The sequence below is a fragment of the Heterodontus francisci genome, unplaced genomic scaffold, assembly GCF_036365525.1.
Source record: "Heterodontus francisci isolate sHetFra1 unplaced genomic scaffold, sHetFra1.hap1 HAP1_SCAFFOLD_834, whole genome shotgun sequence".
Lineage (NCBI taxonomy): Eukaryota > Metazoa > Chordata > Chondrichthyes > Heterodontiformes > Heterodontidae > Heterodontus > Heterodontus francisci.
Window position 1 is genome coordinate 130,001 of NW_027141595.1, and position 7,500 is coordinate 137,500.

Here is a 7,500-nt window from a genome sequence, read left to right on the forward strand (position 1 = left end):
CCCGACCGCTGGGGGCCGCCCGGGCGACGTTTGAATCTGTCGGGTCGGACCGCCGAATCCCGCGGGATTTCGGGATCGAATCTGCGGGTGGAATCGGCACCTCGTCCCGCTGTCCGGTTCCCCCCCGTCGACTGCAACGGGTTTCCGAGGCCCGTCGGTCAGGCGCGGTTCGCTCCGCAATCCGCCGGCCGATCGGCACCGGGCGGGGCTCTACGGAAAGAGGGGACCCTCCGGCGTCGAGTGCCGGCGCACCGACCCCGCAGGCTGACCGGGAAGGTGAAGACTCACCCCGCTGAATGCCCGGCCCCGGGCACCCTCCGGCGCCGGGGCCATAACTTCGGGGAGGGAGGTCCGAGCTCCGCGCGGTCGACGGCAGGTGAAAGGGGCCGGTGCGCCGCGGAAGGCGACAGCAGTCCCGTCAGGCTGCACCTCTGCTCGGGCGAACGGCGTCAGGAAAAGGGGAGAGCACTTCCCCACCGATAGCTCCGGAACGCCCGGACCCATTGGCCCGCGGCACCGGTGGCTGCTAGAGGGCCTCCGGCGCCGTCAGCCGGGGTACGTCCCAGGCCGGCCGGACGGCGGGCAGCCGGAGGCAACGGCCTGGAACGGAGCCAGACTTGAGTCGTTCCGTGCCGTGGGCAAAAAGGCAGGGCTGCGGGTCAGCGCAGTTTGGCAAACCTAGCCGCAAGTGCGGGAAGGGCGGAGGAGCACACGGACGCCGCCTTCCCAAACTGAGCCCAAAGTGCCCAGGCATGCCCCCTTGATCTCGCCTAATCAGTGAGCCCAAAATAATTTCAGAGTGTGGAAACCTTATCCAAAAAGGTCGAAAAGAACGGCCAGAGATCAAGTCCGAAAGGGGAAATCAGTAACAAGCAAGCAGAGTAATCATTAACCAAAAAGCGCAAAATTATGTTAAAAGTGTGAAATCATTAACCAAAAACTCGAAAATAATGTCCAGAGACCAAGTCCGAAAGGGCAAATGGTTAACCAGTAAGCAGAGTAATCATTAACCAAAAATCGCAAAAGTAAGTAAAAAGTATGAAATCATTAACCAAAAATCGCAAAAGTAAGTAAAAAGTGTGAAATCATTAACCAAAAACTCGAAAATAATGTGCAGAGACTAAGTCCGAAAGGGCAAATGGTTAACCAGTAAGCAGAGTCATCATTAACCAAAAATCGCAAAAGTAAGTAAAAAGTGTGAAATCATTAACCAAAAATCGCAAAAGTAAGTAAAAAGTGTGAAATCATTAACCAAAAACTCGAAAATAATCTCCAGAGACTAAGTCCGAAAGGGCAAATGGTTAACCAGTAAGCAGAGTAATCATTAACCAAAAATCGCAAAAGTAAGTAAAAAGTGTGAAATCATTAACCAAAAATCGCAAAAGTAAGTAAAAAGTGTGAAATCATTAACCAAAAACTCGAAAATAATGTCCAGAGACTAAGTCCAAAAGGGCAAATGGTTAACCAGTAAGCAGAGTAATCATTAACCAAAAAGCGCAAAAATATGTTAAAAGTGTGAAATCATTAACCAAAAACTCGAAAATAATGTGCAGAGACTAAGTCCGAAAGGGCAAATGGTTAACCAGTAAGCAGAGTAATCATTAACCAAAAATCGCAAAAGTAAGTAAAAAGTGTGAAATCATTAACCAAAAACTCGAAAATAATCTCCAGAGACTAAGTCCGAAAGGGCAAATGGTTAACCAGTAAGCAGAGTAATCATTAACCAAAAATCGCAAAAGTAAGTAAAAAGTGTGAAATCATTAACCAAAAACTCGAAAATAATGTCCAGAGACCAAGTCCGAAAGGGCAAATGGTTAACCAGTAAGCAGAGTAATCATTAACCAAAAATCGCAAAAGTAAGTAAAAAGTGTGAAATCATTAACCAAAAATCGCAAAAGTAAGTAAAAAGTGTGAAATCATTAACCAAAAACTCGAAAATAATCTCCAGAGACTAAGTCCGAAAGGGCAAATGGTTAACCAGTAAGCAGAGTAATCATTAACCAAAAATCGCAAAAGTAAGTAAAAAGTGTGAAATCATTAACCAAAAATCGCAAAAGTAAGTAAAAAGTGTGAAATCATTAACCAAAAAGTCGAAAATAATCTCCAGAGACTAAGTCCAAAAGGGCAAATGGTTAACCAGTAAGCAGAGTAATCATTAACCAAAAATCGCAAAAGTAAGTAAAAAGTGTGAAATCATTAACCAAAAACTCGAAAATAATCTCCAGAGACTAAGTCCGAAAGGGCAAATGGTTAACCAGTAAGCAGAGTAATCATTAACCAAAAGGCGCAAAAGTAAGTAAAAAGTATGAAATCAGTAACCAAAAAGCGCAAAAATATGTTAAAAGTGTGAAATCATTAACCAAAAAGTCGAAAATAATCTCCAGAGACTAAGTCCGAAAGGGCAAATGGTTAACCAGTAAGCAGAGTAATCATTAACCAAAAATCGCAAAAATATGTTAAAAGTGTGAAATCATTAACCAAAAACTCGAAAATAATGTGCAGAGACTAAGTCCGAAAGGGCAAATGGTTAACCAGTAAGCAGAGTAATCATTAACCAAAAAGGGCAAAAGTAAGTAAAAAGTATGAAATCATTAACCAAAAAGCACAAAATTAAGTTAAAAGTGTGAAATCATTAACCAAAAAGTCGAAAATAATGTCCAGAGACCAAGTCCGAAAGGGCAAATGGTTAACCAGTAAGCAGAGTAATCATGAACCAAAAATCGCAAAAGTAAGTAAAAAGTATGAAATCATTAACCAAAAAGGGCAAAAGTAAGTAAAAAGTATGAAATCATTAACCAAAAATCGCAAAAGTAAGTAAAAAGTATGAAATCATTAACCAAAAATCGCAAAAGTAAGTAAAAAGTATGAAATCATTAACCAAAAAGCACAAAATTAAGTTAAAAGTGTGAAATCATTAACCAAAATGTCGAAAACAATGTCCAGAGACTAAGTCCGAAAGGGCAAATGGTTAACCAGTAAGCAGAGTAATCATTAACCAAAAATCGCAAAAGTAAGTAAAAAGTGTGAAATCATTAACCAAAAACCCGAAAATAATGTCCAGAGACTAAGTCCGAAAGGGCAAATGGTTAACCAGTAAGCAGAGTAATCATTAACCAAAAATCGCAAAAGTAAGTAAAAAGTGTGAAATCATTAACCAAAAACTCGAAAATAATGTCCAGAGACTAAGTCCGAAAGGGCAAATGGTTAACCAGTAAGCAGAGTAATCATTAACCAAAAGGCGCAAAAGTAAGTAAAAAGTATGAAATCAGTAACCAAAAAGCGCAAAAATATGTTAAAAGTGTGAAATCATTAACCAAAAACTCGAAAATAATGTGCAGAGACTAAGTCCGAAAGGGCAAATAATTAACCAGTAAGCAGAGTAATCATTAACCAAAAAGCGCAAAAATATGTTAAAAGTGTGAAATCATTAACCAAAAACTCGAAAATAATGTCCAGAGACTAAGTCCGAAAGGGCAAATGGTTAACCAGTAAGCAGAGTAATCATTAACCAAAAATCGCAAAAGTAAGTAAAAAGTGTGAAATCATTAACCAAAAACTCGAAAATAATGTCCAGAGACCAAGTCCGAAAGGGCAAATGGTTAACCAGTAAGCAGAGTAATCATTAACCAAAAATCGCAAAAGTAAGTAAAAAGTGTGAAATCATTAACCAAAAACTCGAAAATAATCTCCAGAGACTAAGTCCGAAAGGGCAAATGGTTAACCAGTAAGCAGAGTAATCATTAACCAAAAATCGCAAAAGTAAGTAAAAAGTGTGAAATCATTAACCAAAAACTCGAAAATAATGTCCAGAGACCAAGTCCGAAAGGGCAAATGGTTAACCAGTAAGCAGAGTAATCATTAACCAAAAATCGCAAAAGTAAGTAAAAAGTGTGAAATCATTAACCAAAAATCGCAAAAGTAAGTAAAAAGTGTGAAATCATTAACCAAAAACTCGAAAATAATCTCCAGAGACTAAGTCCGAAAGGGCAAATGGTTAACCAGTAAGCAGAGTAATCATTAACCAAAAATCGCAAAAGTAAGTAAAAAGTGTGAAATCATTAACCAAAAATCGCAAAAGTAAGTAAAAAGTGTGAAATCATTAACCAAAAAGTCGAAAATAATCTCCAGAGACTAAGTCCAAAAGGGCAAATGGTTAACCAGTAAGCAGAGTAATCATTAACCAAAAATCGCAAAAGTAAGTAAAAAGTGTGAAATCATTAACCAAAAACTCGAAAATAATCTCCAGAGACTAAGTCCGAAAGGGCAAATGGTTAACCAGTAAGCAGAGTAATCATTAACCAAAAGGCGCAAAAGTAAGTAAAAAGTATGAAATCAGTAACCAAAAAGCGCAAAAATATGTTAAAAGTGTGAAATCATTAACCAAAAAGTCGAAAATAATCTCCAGAGACTAAGTCCGAAAGGGCAAATGGTTAACCAGTAAGCAGAGTAATCATTAACCAAAAATCGCAAAAATATGTTAAAAGTGTGAAATCATTAACCAAAAACTCGAAAATAATGTGCAGAGACTAAGTCCGAAAGGGCAAATGGTTAACCAGTAAGCAGAGTAATCATTAACCAAAAAGGGCAAAAGTAAGTAAAAAGTATGAAATCATTAACCAAAAAGCACAAAATTAAGTTAAAAGTGTGAAATCATTAACCAAAAAGTCGAAAATAATGTCCAGAGACCAAGTCCGAAAGGGCAAATGGTTAACCAGTAAGCAGAGTAATCATGAACCAAAAATCGCAAAAGTAAGTAAAAAGTATGAAATCATTAACCAAAAAGGGCAAAAGTAAGTAAAAAGTATGAAATCATTAACCAAAAATCGCAAAAGTAAGTAAAAAGTATGAAATCATTAACCAAAAATCGCAAAAGTAAGTAAAAAGTATGAAATCATTAACCAAAAAGCACAAAATTAAGTTAAAAGTGTGAAATCATTAACCAAAATGTCGAAAACAATGTCCAGAGACTAAGTCCGAAAGGGCAAATGGTTAACCAGTAAGCAGAGTAATCATTAACCAAAAATCGCAAAAGTAAGTAAAAAGTGTGAAATCATTAACCAAAAACCCGAAAATAATGTCCAGAGACTAAGTCCGAAAGGGCAAATGGTTAACCAGTAAGCAGAGTAATCATTAACCAAAAATCGCAAAAGTAAGTAAAAAGTGTGAAATCATTAACCAAAAACTCGAAAATAATGTCCAGAGACTAAGTCCGAAAGGGCAAATGGTTAACCAGTAAGCAGAGTAATCATTAACCAAAAGGCGCAAAAGTAAGTAAAAAGTATGAAATCAGTAACCAAAAAGCGCAAAAATATGTTAAAAGTGTGAAATCATTAACCAAAAACTCGAAAATAATGTGCAGAGACTAAGTCCGAAAGGGCAAATAATTAACCAGTAAGCAGAGTAATCATTAACCAAAAAGCGCAAAAATATGTTAAAAGTGTGAAATCATTAACCAAAAACTCGAAAATAATGTCCAGAGACTAAGTCCGAAAGGGCAAATGGTTAACCAGTAAGCAGAGTAATCATTAACCAAAAATCGCAAAAGTAAGTAAAAAGTGTGAAATCATTAACCAAAAACTCGAAAATAATGTCCAGAGACCAAGTCCGAAAGGGCAAATGGTTAACCAGTAAGCAGAGTAATCATTAACCAAAAATCGCAAAAGTAAGTAAAAAGTGTGAAATCATTAACCAAAAACTCGAAAATAATCTCCAGAGACTAAGTGCGAAAGGGCAAATGGTTAACCAGTAAGCAGAGTAATCATTAACCAAAAATCGCAAAAGTAAGTAAAAAGTGTGAAATCATTAACCAAAAATCGCAAAAGTAAGTAAAAAGTGTGAAATCATTAACCAAAAAGTCGAAAATAATCTCCAGAGACTAAGTGCGAAAGGGCAAATGGTTAACCAGTAAGCAGAGTAATCATTAACCAAAAAGCGCAAAAATATGTTAAAAGTGTGAAATCATTAACCAAAAACTCGAAAATAATGTGCAGAGACTAAGTCCGAAAGGGCAAATGGTTAACCAGTAAGCAGAGTAATCATTAACCAAAAAGGGCAAAAGTAAGTAAAAAGTATGAAATCATTAACCAAAAAGCACAAAATTAAGTTAAAAGTGTGAAATCATTAACCAAAAAGTCGAAAATAATCTCCAGAGACTAAGTCCGAAAGGGCAAATGGTTAACCAGTAAGCAGAGTAATCATTAACCAAAAAGCGCAAAAATATGTTAAAAGTGTGAAATCATTAACCAAAAACTCGAAAATAATGTGCAGAGACTAAGTCCGAAAGGGCAAATGGTTAACCAGTAAGCAGAGTAATCATTAACCAAAAAGCGCAAAAATATGTTAAAAGTGTGAAATCATTAACCAAAAACTCGAAAATAATGTCCAGAGACTAAGTCCGAAAGGGCAAATGGTTAACCAGTAAGCAGAGTAATCATTAACCAAAAATCGCAAAAGTAAGTAAAAAGTGTGAAATCATTAACCAAAAACTCGAAAATAATCTCCAGAGACTAAGTCCGAAAGGGCAAATGGTTAACCAGTAAGCAGAGTAATCATTAACCAAAAATCGCAAAAGTAAGTAAAAAGTATGAAATCATTAACCAAAAAGCGCAAAAATATGTTAAAAGTGTGAAATCATTAACCAAAAACTCGAAAATAATGTGCAGAGACTAAGTCCGAAAGGGCAAATGGTTAACCAGTAAGCAGAGTAATCATTAACCAAAAAGCGCAAAAATATGTTATAAGTGTGAAATCATTAACCAAAAACTCGAAAATAATGTCCAGAGACTAAGTCCGAAAGGGCAAATGGTTAACCAGTAAGCAGAGTAATCATTAACCAAAAAGCGCAAAAATATGTTAAAAGTGTGAAATCATTAACCAAAAACTCGAAAATAATGTCCAGAGACTAAGTCCGAAAGGGCAAATGGTTAACCAGTAAGCAGAGTAATCATTAACCAAAAAGCGCAAAAATATGTTAAAAGTGTGAAATCATTAACCAAAAACTCGAAAATAATGTCCAGAGACTAAGTCCGAAAGGGCAAATAATTAACCAGTAAGCAGAGTAATCATTAACCAAAAAGCGCAAAAGTAAGTAAAAAGTGTGAAATCATTAACCAAAAAGTCGAAAATAATGCCCAGAGACTAAGTCCGAAAGGGCAAATGGTTAACCAGAAAATCAGTCGAATAATGTCCAGAGACTAAGTCCGAAAGGGCAAATGGTTAACCAGTGGAAGGGCGATCAAGCGGAAAAATTTGCCCCGGTTACCCGGGATGGAGTTCCAGAGGTCCGGCCAGAGTTGTCAAATTCGTCCCGCTGATCGGACGCTTGTCATTCGGGTGGCTGGGGGTTGGCGGGGTATCTGCACAGTAGTAGGAGGTGGCAAGTCGGGACTTGGACGTTTATTCCAAGAGTCCACCCGAGCCTCCAGGTCTGCAGAGACCGACCCTAGCTGCCGCCCAACCGACTTTTAAGCCTTTTTCGGATGGGGATTTTTTCCCATTTTC